Genomic DNA, 16227 nt, shown 5'->3' with positions numbered 1-16227 from the left:
GACAGGGAAGATGGTTAAAATTGATGGGAAGATGGATGGAGCCAAATACAGGACCATTCTGGAAGAAAACCTGATGGAGTCTGCAAAAGACCTGAGACTGGGACGGAGATTTGTCTTCCAACAAGACAATGATCCAAAACATAAAGCAAAATCTACAATGGAATGGTTCAAAAATAAACATATCCAGGTGTTAGAATGGCCAAGTCAAAGTCCAGACCTGAATCCAATCGAGAATCTGTGGAAAGAACTGAAAACTGCTGTTCACAAATGCTCTCCATCCAACCTCACTGAGCTCGAGCTGTTTTGCAAGGAGGAATGGGAAAAAATTCAGTCTCTCGATGTGCAAAACTGATAAAGACATACCCCAAGCAACTTACAGCTGTAATCGCAGCAAAAGGTGGCGCTACAAAGTATTAACTTAAGGGGGCTGAATAATTTTGCACGCCCAATTTTTCAGTTTTTGATTTGTTAAAAAAGTTTGAAATATCCAATAAATGTCATTCCACTTCATGATTGTGTCCCACTTGTTGTTGATTCTTCACAAAAAAATACAGTTTTATATATTTATGTTTGAAGCCTGAAATGTGGCAAAAGGTCGCAAAGTTCAAGGGGGCCGAATACTTTCGCAAGGCACTGTAAGCATTTGATACATCAGAAAAGCAGAACTTAGTATTTGGTACATAAACCTTTGTTTGCAATTACAGAGATCATACGTTTCCTGTAGTTCTTGACCAGGTTTGCACACACTGTAGCAGGGATTTTAGCCCACTCCTCCATACAGACCTTCTCCAGATCTTTCAGGTTTCGGGGCTGTTGCTGGGCAATACGGACTTTCAGCTCCCTCCAAAGATTGTCTATTGGGTTCAGGTCTGGAGACTGGCTAGGCCACTCCAGGACCTTGAGATGCTTCTTACGGAACCACTCCTTAGTTGCCCTGGCTGTGTGTTTCGGGTCGTTGTCATGCTGGAAGACCCAGCCACGACCCATCTTCAATGCTCTTACTGAGGGAAGGAGGTTGTTGGCCAAGATCTCGTGATACATGGCCCCATCCATCCTCCCCTCAATACGGTGCAGTCGTCCTGTCCCCTTTGCAGAAAAGCATCCCCAAAGAATGATGTTTCCACCTCCATGCTTCACGGTTCGGATGGTGTTCTTGGGGTTGTACTCATCCTTCTTCTTCCTCCAAACACGGCGAGTGGAGTTTATACCAAAAAGCTCTATTTTCTGTCTCATCAGACCACATGACCTTCTCCCATTCCTCCTCTGGATCATCCAGATGGTCATTTGCAAACTTCAGACGGGCCTGGACATGCGCTGGCTTGAGCAGGGGGACCTTGCGTGCGCTGCAGGATTTTAATCCATCATAGTGTAGTGTGTTACTAATGGTTTTCTTTGATACTGTGGTCCCAGCTCTCATCAGGTCATTGACGAGGTCCTGCCATGTAGTTCTGGACTGATCCCTTACCTTCCTCATGATCATTGATGCCCCACGAGGTGAGATCTTGCATGGAGCCCCAGACAGAGGGTGATTGACCGTCATCTTGAACTTCTTCCATTTTCTAATAATTGCGCCAACAGTTGTTGTCTTCTCACCAAGCTGCTTGCCTATTGTCCTGTAGCCCATCCCAGCCTTGTGCAGGTCTACAATTTTATCCCTGATGTCCTTACACAGTTCTCTGGTTATGGCCATTGTGGAGAGGTTGAAGTCTGTTTGATTGAGTGTGTGGACAGGTGTCTTTTATACAGGTAACGAGTTCAAACAGGTGCAGTTAATACAGGTAATGAGTGGAGAACAGGAGGGCTTCTTAAAGAAAAACTAATAGGTCTGTGAGAGCCGGAATTCTTACTGGTTGGTAGGTGATCACATACTTATGTCATGCAATAAAATGCCAATTAATTACTTAAAAATCATACAATGTGATTTTACGGATTTTTGTTTTAGATTCCGTCTCTCACAGTTGAAGTGTACCTATGATAAAAAATGACAGACCTCTTACATGCTTTGTAAGTACGAAAACCTGCATAATCGGCAGTGTATCAAATACTTGTTCTCCCCACTGTAACTGTAGCTATGTTATTTCAGATATAAGGTGAAATTATGTTTTGTTTCTTTGATGTGTAGTGGTTGAGGCTAATGATAGCAGAAATGGGGTATGGCATATGGACGTGCTTTACTTACTTTGCAATGGCTTCCTGTCTTATCTTTGTATCATGGACTTTAGTAAATTAATCTATCTTTCAGTTTTGCTTTTGGCCTGCAAGCGAACTTTGCCAACACTTGAATTGTTTAAAAGAATTCCCAAGAGAGAATAAAAATGTTCACATGCAATGTGACACAAATATCTTCTTTGGCTATAGCCAGGAATTTACTTAAAAATGTAAAACTCTAATCCATTCAATATTAACAAATACAGTTCACACTTTGCCGGTGTGACAGTTACAGTCAATACAGTGTGGGAGACCAACATTGGAAAGCAAGACGCGAGAAAATCACAAAGGTGACAGTAATCAAAGGACTAATGTATGCAAACGAGATGTTTGGCAGGCATGGCTGGTGATGCCGCTAATTGAATAATTGGCTTCAGAGCACCACACGCACCAACCACACTGCGTGTGTGCGTGTGTGTGCATATGTGCGTGTGTGTGTGTGTGTGTGTGTGTGTGTGTGTGTGTGTGTGTGTGTGTGTGTGTGTGTGTGTGTGTGCGCGCATGTGTGTGCCAGCGGACATTTTAGGTCTACCTTCCTCATGCGCTCACCACTGCCAAACGCCTTAAGATGGTGGCACCTTGAGGGAGAGAGACACCAGGCACCTCCTCCTCTCTCTCCTCCTCCTCTATCACAGGTCTTCACAACAACACTGGGCAGGCACCCCTCCCTAACCCCTGCCCTCCTAATAAATATTTAATTCCCCCTTTCTAATAAGGATATAAGGCGCCGGCTCTGGTGCTGGCTCTTGAAATTTGCATAAAAGGTCCAGATGCTAATGCAACTGTGGCGACTACTAGCAGTGCTTACTGCTCTATATGCAGCGTTGCCATCTCCCTAGACAAGCGAAGATCCCACATAATTGAATTGCGAAACAGTACACCGTATTCAATTGGCTCGCTGTATTCAAAACACATTAAGGTACCAAGGAGAACGACTGTCCTGTTTTAATTGTAGCAGCACTACAGCTGTTTATGCGTATTTCATGTCTCCTATAACCCCCCACCATTGTAAAAACGGAAGATAAAGTAGTTGGCATCATGCATTATATAAAACATTCTATACTTATTTGAACCATACGAATTGGTAGGTGGGTACTACAACTATTGCTTAAAAATGTATAAATATGTTCACATTGAAAGACACCTTGAACTATTAATATTAGATACTGAAAAAATACTGTATTTCAGAGTATGTATGAGCAAATGAAAGAATGCAAGGGAAAATCTACAATTACATTGTGATCTACCACTGCCTCAATATACCAGAGCAAAATTATATATTTGGCAACATTTAAGGAAAAGTACAGTCAGTGTCACCATAATGTATGTCAGAACAGTAACGGCACAAGGTGTCACTTTTGGTTATTTTTAATTAATTGAGAATGAATAATGCAGTAACATGAAATACATTATTTACAATCTTTCATCTTACTAGAGGATTCGAAGCGTATTTCAGATGCAATTATTTATAGCAGGGGTATTTGCATAATCAAAAGCCAGTGGAGCACAGAGATATCGAAAAGGAAAGGCAGGCAGTCAGCTTGGTTTAGCCGTATACTGTAAAGCTACCATTCATGCGTATGCAGCCAGCCTAGCTATTGTTAACGCCAATGCTCACAACATCAGTCATACTAATCTTGTGGCCGCCAGAATTTCTGCTGCGTGTTGTTAGCATCAATGGCATTAGCCATTAAGATGACATAAGTGCAATGTAGCTAGCTAGCTAGCATTAGCATCTTTGTGGAAGTCTGCTGAACATTATATGGGATGGTTAGAGAGATATGTTGGAAAAATGCAAATCAACAAATGTTTACTATTTTGTCCTTTATATGTTTGAGCCTATATGTTTTTAAAATATGTATTTTATACATGTAGGCTACTGTATGTATTATCTACGCCCATTATCTGTGTGTAAGTAACAATGTGTGGTTATGAGACAAACTCAAATGTTTAATGTAAGTTTGTAGGATGTTACTGTACAATAGGCTTTGTTCCTCATTCATTTTAGTGCCCTTCAATTAATTCAATGTTTTGCTCAAGCAATACCATAATTATCAATGTCCCATTCACACTTCCCATTAACAAACAAACCCATCATAAAAACACATTTGGTGTGGGAGCTTACAGTACACTGACTGTCATTAATGTCCGATTAAGCCGACATTGATCCAGTCGTGTTCAGAAGGTAATGGCATGGACAGTGAGACATGGAGGTAGCTAATGTACTGGTAGGAGTGAGACCATGTCTGTGACCACCTCCACACAGGCTGCTAAAGGGAGGGGCACTGTGTCAGAGCACAGCATGTCCACTGCTCCTCAAAACGACGCTCAAGTGGCAATGCATGATTTCATTAAAAAGGGCCCAACCATGACATCCAACAATGGATTATTAGCCCATATTATGGCTGGTTGATCGTTTATGAGCAAGGATGCAGGAGGCTGACCGCATCCTTATAAATGGTGAACCAGTGGAAAGAGGAGTCAATAGTTATTTGGTGTGTGTGTGTGAGATGCCAAAAATCAGGAGATGCACTGAAAGGCACTGCAATGTCATATGTTTGATGCAGATTGAAACAGCATCTACAGTGGCAAGGCTGTCGTCATTGTGTAAGATGAGCAGCCATACCTACTGATGTGGTCTACATAGCTTTGGTCACCCTGTGCACTGCTAATAATATCCATCACACCACTGTTAATGGAGAAGTCACCTGACAGGAAATACAATGCAACACCTCAATGTGTGGGATGAATCTAAATTGAGCCCAGGAGACAAGGAGAGAGTGGCATTTTAGTCAGTTACACACACACACACACACACACAGACACACACAATAAAACCAGGAACCTGTCCTGCTCCAGCGGTGCTGATGCCGGCATGCACACCGTGAGCTCACCTCTCGTTGCCACGGCGACACCAACCAGAGGGAAAATCCTGGTGTGTGTGTGTGTGTGTGACAGATGCCTGAGCGGGAGTAAGGAGGGCCTGAGGAATTCACACAGCGCTAGGGCTTGTTTAAGCACTAGCGCCTCATTCAGTTACCAGGCCTTAGTTATTAGGGAAACACTAAACCGGCCCTTTCAATTATCAAGGCAATGACTTTAGCACGGCAGCCTGTTTATAATGGCTGGCCTGGGATTTGAAATTAGATTACTTAGAAATAGTCGGCCGACAAGGTGGAAAATAGACATTTACAAACACACGCACACACACAAATATGTGTATTATCATGATTATGTAGATTGAACAGGTATGCACACAAACATATAGAAAATCACAGTCATGAACACACTTACAGGTATGACCACCACATTAAACACACACACAAACACCCACGCCTACTTTTATTTCCCAAAACATAAAAATGGGACAAACAGCTGAATTGGTGACTGGGTTCTATAAGTGGTGAAAAGCTAACTCAGTCTGAGGGTCCTCTGCTCATCAATGGTGGCGCTCCACCTCCATTGAATGCCCTGAATTCATTAGCCATCGAGCACAGATGGCGTCTGGCTGCTTGTCTCAAGTTCAAGTTCATGTCCAGAAGAGACAGAGAGGGACATGGTGAAGCCAGACAGAACAGATGCTACTGAGACACAACCATTGTTCCTCGTCTACAGGCATCTCCCAACGTCCTTGGGACCTGGACGAACGTTGAATACTGCATTGGATCTGGTATGACCTGTCTCTGCTTGACATAGCTTGATATTTTAGCAAATCAAGCTGAAGGATTTGTGTGATGTTTTTCGTGCTTAAGTAAGTATTTACCACGACTATGTAACAGCTACAGACAAATTACAAAAAAAGGACGTGCTAGGTCTGAACACCCGTCCGTATGCAATTAAATCCCAGTGTAAAACACATTGTGTTATGACAATACAATACTATAATAACAGATGCAACAACATGGTGACTATTTTAAATCCTTTGTCTAGCATAGAAATGACCCAGACGGACCTCATCATAAGGTCACTGCCTGCCAGATTGCACTTGTATTATTACAACATGAGCCCTCTGCACAGAAAGAAGGCACATAAAAAAAACTGGCAAGCTGGGCTGGTGTAAAATATGCTGATTGCTCGTCCAATGAATATGAAAAACCTGCCATGGTCGCCATGGTTATGTTACTCAGCCAATCACATGACAACAATGGCTGCAGAGGACTGTAAGTGTGGGTGGGGAGGGAGTGGACAGCAGAGCCAGAGTTACTGAGCAGAGAAAGGTGCTGTCACCACCCATCTCTATACACATAGTCAAATCACACGTCTATATTTCTCTGTGAAAATGGGTCTTTTGAAATGGATGGCAAGGCCTCTCCTCTCCTTCCCATACCCTGCCTGTATGGCAGTTTCATAAATAACCACATGTATCCTCAGAGCCAGGGGCAGACTGGCCATCTGGCATTTCAGGCAATTGTCAGATGGTCTGAACCATTTTTAGCTGAGTGGGCCTGTCTAACTAGGTTTTTTTTGTTGCACAAAATGATCATTATTTGGCTAATAATGTGGGCCTCAATGGAAAATTGAGCCGTTGTGGAGGCCTTGAGGAAAAAAATGGGCCAGTGTGGGGACCTCAGCGAAAATAAATTGGCCGGTGTGTTTGAAATGCCAGGGCGGATTTCTGGTCCCAGTCCGCCCTTGCTCACAGCCACTCCAAGCACTTCCTACTGTGAGATACACTACTCAGCCAACAAAGATGAGCTAGAGAAAAAGTATGTAGGACTATCTGCTGTCGGGTATTAGATGAATTGTAGCTAAATATTCAGCTTGATAGAGTATTTACTATATTACCACAGACTCATGCATGATTTGGCAGTGTTCGCAAGAGGACAAAATATTAATGTGATATACACTAATGCTCTGGAGACAGTGCACGCCCAATGCAAACCGGTGCCAGCCAATATCACTGTTACAGTATGCACAGCAGGAATAGTGAGAGTGACTAAGAGAGAGAGATGCAAGTGTGACTTGCAACAGTTTCAGGCATGTGATACTGTTCTCTCTCCTGGCAACACTGGGCTACATCTAGCATTGCATTGTGATGCTGCACTTTTTGAGGAGAATGACTGGGGTTAACATCCTCTGTTTGATACAGTGCTACAATATGGGGAAACATAGTGTATGACAGCCTAGAAAGGACATGAAAGTAGGCTACTGCAAAGCAATAAGACACAAAATAAAAGACACAAAATAAAATAGGCTACCATATGATATAGCCTACTGGTTTTGTATTTCAGACTAAATAAAAATTATTACACTGGATGAATAAAATAAGAATGTCTCCACCAATATCAATTGGCAGAGGAATAAATTGGTGAAATGGTAGACAATTTTTTGGGTCAAAAGTATCAAATTGAATTTAGGTAAGTTTCACACCACAAAACATCTTCAGACTTCCAATGATGAAGAAATATTTTCATTCAGTCAGTTTAGTGTCGTGGCCTTTTATGCTGTGGCAAATCAACTGATTTATATTTGCTGGTTTACTTACAGTTTTTCTTTACACTGTGTTGACATTTAGTACGAAGCCAGAGTAGAAAACAATGCAGCCATTCATGAGTCTAGATGGTGATTTCAATCGACTTAACCAGGGACAATGAAACTTCGTTATTCACTGCTTTCCCAAATTGTGTTCTCAAATAAAAAAATTGGGCTAACGTATAATGACCCAGTATTGTATACACTCTTTGATAAGGGTCAGCACAAGACACACTAGTTTTGTCTGATGGTGTGAGAAAAGTCGGCCAGAGACTCTTTCAGCAAGACCGTGTTGAATTCAGCCACTGTGAGCCTATTTAACATTGAACTTGAATAATACCATGTGCACTAGCCTACCACTGCATACACTGATGGTTTAGGCCTAGAACTCTTGCGCTTCCACATCAGCCTATCAATTAAAAATACATTTAGGCCAGCACTTGGGCAAAAAAAAATGCAATTTCATCAGTTAGGCTACAAGCTAATCAATCTTTTAATAGGCTTTTAAGTAGTCATAAGACATTACACAATGTACACAAAAAAAATACATCCATATGAAAAGGCCTACTATTAATAATAATATACTATCTGAAATGTTTAAAAAATCACAAAAGAAAAATGTAGGCTATGACTCAATTAAAAGCAGTTTAAGAACAAGTGTAGATAATAAAGATCCCCTCATCTCCAGACAATAGACTCTTGTAACATCCATGAAGAAAACGAACAGCCTAGGTTACAACTGACACCATGCAGAGGCTATTCTCAAATATAAATAGATCTTGTTGGAATGCTATCGTTTAGAAACCATGGTTTTTACAACTCTATTGGGTTGACAACAAAGCATTTCATGTTTATGGTGTTTGTAACATTCTATCCAACTGTGCTACCATCAATAAAGAAACAAGACAACTATCCCGCTAGTCACCATGTGGCTAATGCATGCCACGTGCTCCCTTGGTTGTTATAAACAAATCCACTGGTGGCTAATATAAGCCTAATGGCCTGTAGCCTATAGCTAATAGCATCCAACATGCAGAATTACCAGGCCAGAAGCTATGCCTGCACTATTAAGCTATTTCTTTAAAACGAATTTTATTCGGATGTACTATATATATCAGAATAAAATAAATATGTTGGCTTTAGCTAATTCTATAAACATTCATTTATATTAATCAGGGCATGTCTTGCAATTAAAGGTTTAAAAAAAATCCTGGTCAAGTTCAAATACAGCACATGAAGTGATATCATCTATTCAATTTGGCAGACTTCTCTAGGCCTTTATTGCATTGTCAAATTCATTCTCATGAGACAAACAATAGATCAGTGTTAGAGCGCTAGGCCATTATAAGGCCTACAATTCCATAATTATATAACATCGTTGATTGGATGTATAAACGCGTCCAGGTTTAAGAAAATTGGCAATGCATTACGCATTCAAAACCGTTGCTACTCAAGTTTTGAGGCCGCGTCGGCTGGGTGGGAAACGTCGCCTCTTTCTATGGGGATGCAGATGAGTCTGGCGCACTTGACATCTTTTCATCACCCATGGACCCCCCAACCCCCGTTCCTGTCTGTCATATTCGGACTGAGCATGGCATTGCCACTTGCCCCGAGCGTGGGAATGGGAGCGTCCAGTCGTTCACATCTCCAGCACTGCGGTTAACGGAATCAATTAAGCAGGGCCGACCCCCACTTACACAAACCCCTCCCACCTCCCCATCCTTCTTAGCCTATACCCCAAACCCCCCTCTCCGTTTTTGTCAGCTCTGTATACGTTCTAATTATTGCTGTTTGGGATGCCAGCGCCGTTTCCTGGTTGGAGTCGATCATGCTGAAATAAAAAAATGGGGAGGGCGCGCATCCTAAATGTCAATCTCATTCTCAATGCTATAGCCTACATTAGCCAAACAGATGGAGCATGCATTCTAGCCTAGGCTATATTCATTTGCCACATTTAATTATAGATAATAACGTATTTCAAGAAAGAATATAGCAAGAAGCATGAACAAGATAGATACAAAATCAGAACTCTCACACTGAATCTGTCAAAGGCCTATAATAGCCTAAGCATATACTTAAAAAGTGTGTGGGTGTGTGTGTGAATGCAACATTTACTCATGCTATGATTAGTTATAGTCTAGGCTACCTGAAGTTTTCAAAAGTAATTGCCTGCCACAAACATAAATAAGTAATACATAAATACAACTATTTCCCATTTCCAATAAGTGAAAATGTCCCGTCAATGCTAGCTGAAACAGCAATTATTTCAAATGTTAAGACTTTTTCAATAGTATATTTTAACGTCAGGTTATTATTTTGTGCATAGAGTAGGTTTATTGGTCTTGTTATTTCCAGTTTATATTTCCAAGGTCCTCGATGAGTCTGGAAGTAGTTTTTACTTTCGGTTATCTAGCTTTATGACGGCCATCACACTCATACAGCTAGATAACCAAAGATAACAACCCACTTCCCATTCTTCAAAAATATTCCATAATAGTCTTCTGTTCTCCGGGCGTTGGATTATGCACCTGCTTTCAGAAGTCGTCACCCATACTTTGAGGCAAATAAACCAAAATATAGAAGTACACCTAATATTACTCCCATTCATAATCCTATTTTATTTCCATAAAGGCCACTTCTGTGGAACGAGTCCCCCAAACTTCCACACATCAGTTGTTAAAAAATAGAATATCCAAAAAATATAATATAATGTGTTTAGATTGTCATATTCAGATGACATTAGCCAACATTACTGAGTTGAAGTAAGGTGGAGAACTCTATGGTGCAGTCATCCTTGCACAGGCCCTGATTTGCAATGCAAATTAATTCAATTCCACAAAAGGCTCTTTCGCCTATTAAATCGTTGTGGCAGGCGCAATAGATATCCTGTGAGGCCAGCAAAGAAGATACGGAGGAGGTGGAAAATCCGTTTCCTGGAGAAAGTGCGAAAATGACACAGGATAAACGTCGCGATTGTTTCGGAATATGGAGAGGACCTTGTATGTGACCCAAAAAATATCAAGTTGTCCGCACGTATCCAGCGTGCTAGAGGAAAGAGATGCCGAGGACTCTAAACCAAGGGTTCCGTTATGTTGGCTAGCCTCTGCCAACCGTCTGAAAGGAGTGGGAAAAGGGCCATCCCCAAGGAAAGGGGGGAAACGGGGAGGAGGGCTGGGCTTCCAATGCCAAAATCTGGACCAACCCGGCGAGGTCAAAGGCCTCAGACCACGGGAGTGTAAAGTAATGATGATGATGTCATGAAAAATCACAAATGCACGCTGATATTCATGCACGAGCAAGTGGCAAATCTCCTTGCGTCATTACCAAGGCACCGGAATAATTGCGTTTTCCGCTAGCGGTCTGCACGCGTTTTGTGGAATGACAAAAAAAGGACGGAAAGACAAAATGATTGTGCTATGGTCTGAGCACGATCATCTTGATACATTTTTAAGCCAGTAAGGGTATAATAGCCAGCAGTTTAAACCACAAAATAAAAGAGCTCAAATCAATGGAGAACATATGGCAGCATTCCAGGGCTGAGTAGAGCATTGTCCTTGTATTTTCGTCGCAGCTAGTACCGAGTAGGGTCTTTGCTGTAGCATGGAACTGGGCCAGGTTGATCGAATATACGGGTGTGAGAGAGAATGCGAGTCAAGCCACTTTCATTGACTCGATTTGAGTCGAAATCCTATTGGCTTCATGTGTTTTTTCATCGTCGTGACCGATGTAAATGCTACAATGGTTTCCAGGTAGGCTATACTGGCGATGTCGCATTATCCAACACGCGTTCATTTTTCTACACAGTGACAGACCTAAAACGTTTCATCTTGTCTGTATCAAACATTCAATAATGATATATTAATATGTATCAGACTTAGTAGGAAATATAAATATTCAATAACCTAACTATTAACGATATGTGTTCATGCGCCCGGACGTTTTTATTTTTAATTTTTAATTTTTAATATGAGCTTGGGATGTATGCCAGGGCTATTACCCATACTATAGGGTAGGTTACTGTGTACGTATTGTTAGCAAGAATTCTCCAAATTTGGCACAGAAAAAGCAAGATAGTTGTGTGCTTTGTGTGTGTCTCTGTGTGTGTGTGTGTGTGTGTGTCAATTGAGAGAGAGCGAGGGGAGGGCGAAAGCAGTGAGGTCCAATTAAGGTATTGGGCTACATGATACACCAATATTGCGATTAATAGGCCAACTAAACAAGATCGATATTTCCGTGCTATACTAATTGTGGTTCCAAACTTGGCTTATTTTTACAACGCAGAGATGATCCGCACAAAATGTGACTTTGTAGTCCTTTTTCAGGCTTATTTAATGATCTGTATTTTACAAACAACGGGTAGGCCTAATTAACAGCATATACACCCTATAGCCTACGATATTGCCTAATCTTTGCACGTTAACTGAAATGTTTTGCGTTTCCATCTATGTCGCGACAAGCACCTGTTCACTTGTGTTTTTGCTGCGCGCTATATTAATGTATTGGCCCTATTAAAACATGTCGTTCGGGTGCTAACATGAAAGGCCCAAATAGGTTGGAAGGCATCCAATTGCTCAGCCAAAACACATCTAAATTCAACGTTTATATGATCACGACACCCGGCCCTGTGCAATTATTAATTAAGCCCAGTTATTATTTGGAACGCGGTTCAAATCTGACTGCAAGTTAAAGTATTCATAAGTGGTAGCCTTGATATTAAAATTCCTTCGAAGTGACACCGGTTGATCCAACTGACAGAGATCCCATTTGAAGGCTAATGAACTAATACAATGTCCCTCCAAGAATGCGCCATGCACGACTCTATCCAATTCTGTATCATTTCAGAGTCACCCATTTATTAAAGTCCATTTTTTATACTTTTTAATCATGTATTTGCAAGTTAGGGTAAACCCTAAGTTCTGAACATAGGTAACACAGGCCTCAACCACGCATTTGTTGTATCATACAACCCCACATAGGCCTACAATTGTAACAGTAGGCTACCAAAGTGATATATTCAGTTAAGTGACATTTCCCAATGGTTCTGACATAATATTATAATCTATATGACTACTATTTCTCAATTTCAACAGAAGTGAGTTTTAAACATAAAAAGCAAGCATTTCTCGCACCTTGGCCTTTTTGCGCGCCATACAGCATGGAACATTTGCCCTGCAGCATATAGACTAGCCTGCAACCGTGATCCTATACTGTAGGTTTTATATGTTGTCATTCTATCACTTTAAACATCAGTAATGCCTTGATTATGCTACACAGAGTATGTCGTGGTTATTTCGGTACCCAATTTATGACAGTATACCGTGAATGTCTGACACTGTATAACACTGTGTGACATTCTAATAGACCATCTGTATAATATTGACTGGTTTTTATACAGTATGTAGGCTAAATAAACTCATTCAAACCAATAATTTCTACTTTGTAAATAGTGGTTTTCTTTTCTTTCTTTTCTTGAGTTCTCGTCCTCATTAAAGGGGCAATCAAACAAGTTCAAACAATGACACAGTTGCCTACCCACCACTGTGTTGGTAAATAGCTGGGGTATGTGGCTGGAGCTCTCAAATTCATAGACAGAGCAATGCATGCAAAGACTGACGATCCATGATATCCCAATTATGGCTATACATTAAGTTATTTACAAACAATGTAGTTAAACAAGCTTATATGTTGGTCTTTATGGGGCTACGACAGTTGAATTAAGTTCATTAGGTAATTATAATGTATATTCTTCAAGAATCAATAAGTATAATTCATTAATTTTAAAAGTAAAAAAAAAAAAAAGATGTGATAATCGCAAACTGTCCCTTTAAGGATTGGAGCAGTAAGTAGGTTAACTAACTGTACACAAAACCCCATAAGTACTTTTTCACAACTAACCCAACAACCGAGACTGGTCTGCACCATAGGCGTGAAATGAAGTATTGTTTACACCATACGATACGGAGGTAGCCTACACAATTTTCATCATGAGTCGATGTGCAACCCAATCTTTACGCATACGTTGTAGCCTACATTCAATTTTACCCGGCATAGCACACTATAAACTGATGTTCGGAGCAATTGAAGACATTCTCCGCTGGCCGTTTTGACTTATTGCACAAACCATCTACCAATAATTGAACGTGTCATTGCGCTAAGTCTGCACTTTGGCTCAATGCATGGAGAGGCGTTGGCTACTTTTGCACTGTGCTTGTGACTGTGGTTGCCACAAGCTCATGCAAACAGTCTGAACAATGCTCAGAGTTTTCGTCATGATAATTTATTTCAGCGAATTAAGTAGGCCTACAACATCTCCAAATGTGACAAAATGTATTTAAGTGCCAAGGAAGAGCACTACAGCCCTACGAAGCGGTATGAACTGCAACTGCTCAAATATATATGAAAGCTAATCGTAGCCTACATGGTCCTCTTCAGCTAAAACAAATCATCTCTTACATTACGTCCACTAGCCAATAAGAACCAATGAATATAGTATATTATTCACCGAGTCATTCAACTTTACTGTAACTTTTACGCACATCAAGCTACATAAACTTTACGCACGGTCAAGGGATTATCACCAAAATTGAACTTACTTCCTCAAATTGCGCAAGAAGCATCACAGCAATCAGACACAGAAATCAGAAATTATCCCAGATAGGAGATATGTTCTGTGGGATCCGGTGGACAGTCCCCCAAATATCCAGCCGTCCTCGGCCGTCACTTCATTTAAAATTGCCGCTAATACTCAGTTCATTATGCGTGCTTCAGTTGCTCTGAGTAAAAGCCTGAGCATATTCCAAGCACATGATAGAGGGAGGGGAGAGGGAGACCGAACTTTCCCATAACGTCTGCGGCACCAAATAGAAAGTGCACAGTTGAAGCTGTGAGAGTCTGCAAGTTCTTTTTTTTGGGGGGGGGGGGGGGGGGGGGATCCATCCTTTCTCTGTGAGAAAGGACGTGCTCTGAAATTCAAACACGTTCTCTCGCTCTGTTGTTGGGCACGAACTGAAGAGGCATTGTTCGTCTTTTGGCCTGGACTCCCCCATTCCCAGACCAGGTTACGGAGTGATGGCGGACGGTAATGAATTTGCTGCAGGCCCTCCTTTAACGCGTTATGACAAACGGAACATACTTACAGTCGTTCAGACAAAAGCGTGAACATAATGTGTTTGATACAATCCCAAACCAAGACTGAAGGAGGCCAGTAATACATCATAGTCTTTGTGGGAAAAACATTTTATAATTCCACTCAAAATGTTTTTGGTCGGTCCTTTTGCCTTCACCTAAGCATTTAGTTAATTTGTATACATCCCCCCCCCCCCCCCCCCCCCCCACGCACACACACCGTGATTAGAGGATTTATACAATCTAAAAATGATGTACCAATTGAACTTGTGATAAATTAATTTCAGAAGACTGCAAAAAGTAGTTAGCTATAAGATGGAAGCAATGTGTGGCCCTAACTTCTTCTTTAGCCTGTGTTGTGCAAGCAGAGGCGTAGTGCCCATAGGGGGCACACAGACCCCCTCAGATGTGTCCCAGCAATTTTATGAAGTTGGCTTTAGCTAGCCCAGATCCCAATCTTCCAACCTCATAATTAGCTCCTGTACCATGAAGACATTTCAGCCTACCAATCAAGTTAGATAGCTTGTCTAACTATCTTAGCTGGCCTGTCTACTTGCAAGGTTGGTAGACTTTAAAAAAGCAAGCAATTACTAAAAGTACTCAATAAGACTCACATTCCTTTAAATCTTTTACCAAGATTTTAGCAGATATGCAGAGAAGCACATTTAGTTTCTTTAAAATAACCACCAGTCAGTAGGATACTTACAGCTCAAGAGGTATGCTTAGAATTATACAGAAAAATATACATTTTTTATATAGAATTAAGCATAGTGATTATGTCTCTAGATTACAGGAAAAAGCTATTTCAAGTGTTTGACAAATGCTACATTCTCTAACTTCCACCCCCCAGCCATCCTCAGGTACTTTGTGACCCCCTTAAATTGTGGGGGTGCATGACACCCCTGTGTGCATGATACCCCTGTGTGCAAGGACCATGTGCCATGATATGCTTGGGCTGTTACATATCTAGCCTATAGACAATGGAAATATTGGTATTGTTACTAACAAGTTACAATAGGTAATACAGGTAATGTAATGAATTGCAATTCTTATTGTTATTAGTATTATTACTACAACTATTATCACCTATTTGTTATTACACTATCAACATAGCTACGCTTATTACAGGTTCAAATGCCTTGTTAATAGTTTGGAGGATATAAAGTATGTCCTTTTTTTGTGAAACACTACATTTATATCAGGGCAAAGTAATTTCCTACAGCTCTCTTTCTTAGTCTTTTCCCTGTTTAATTGCAGGCATATCCATGTGATTTAACCAGATTCACGTTTTGGTTTAACAGCGAGGTCACGTTCAATGACGTAGACAAGCATATCATCTACGTGCAGCCATATTTAAATACATCAAGGAAATTAGTGCATCAAAATATGCAAATCCAGTTTACATAGTCTGTCTAGCCGCTG

At 41.0% G+C, this 16227-nt stretch overlaps 1 long non-coding RNA gene across 5 annotated transcripts in view; it reads right to left on the bottom strand.

Moving 5' to 3' along the window:
* Window positions 1–16227, bottom strand: part of LOC109895055 (uncharacterized) — a 66908-nt gene that overhangs the window by 48340 nt on the left and 2341 nt on the right. The window contains exon 1 of one of the 5 annotated variants that reach the window (XR_004210828.1): window positions 14274–14553. The exons of 3 other annotated variants lie outside the window; for them this stretch is intronic. This is a non-coding gene — a long non-coding RNA (uncharacterized LOC109895055). Of the gene's footprint in view, window positions 1–14273; window positions 14554–16227 lie in introns of those variants that run through there. One more of the 5 variants, XR_004210827.1, reaches the window with a different exon arrangement.

This window comes from Oncorhynchus kisutch, linkage group LG8 (genome assembly GCF_002021735.2).
Source record: "Oncorhynchus kisutch isolate 150728-3 linkage group LG8, Okis_V2, whole genome shotgun sequence".
Classification (NCBI taxonomy): domain Eukaryota; kingdom Metazoa; phylum Chordata; class Actinopteri; order Salmoniformes; family Salmonidae; genus Oncorhynchus; species Oncorhynchus kisutch.
This window is presented reverse-complemented; position numbering and strand designations above follow the sequence as displayed.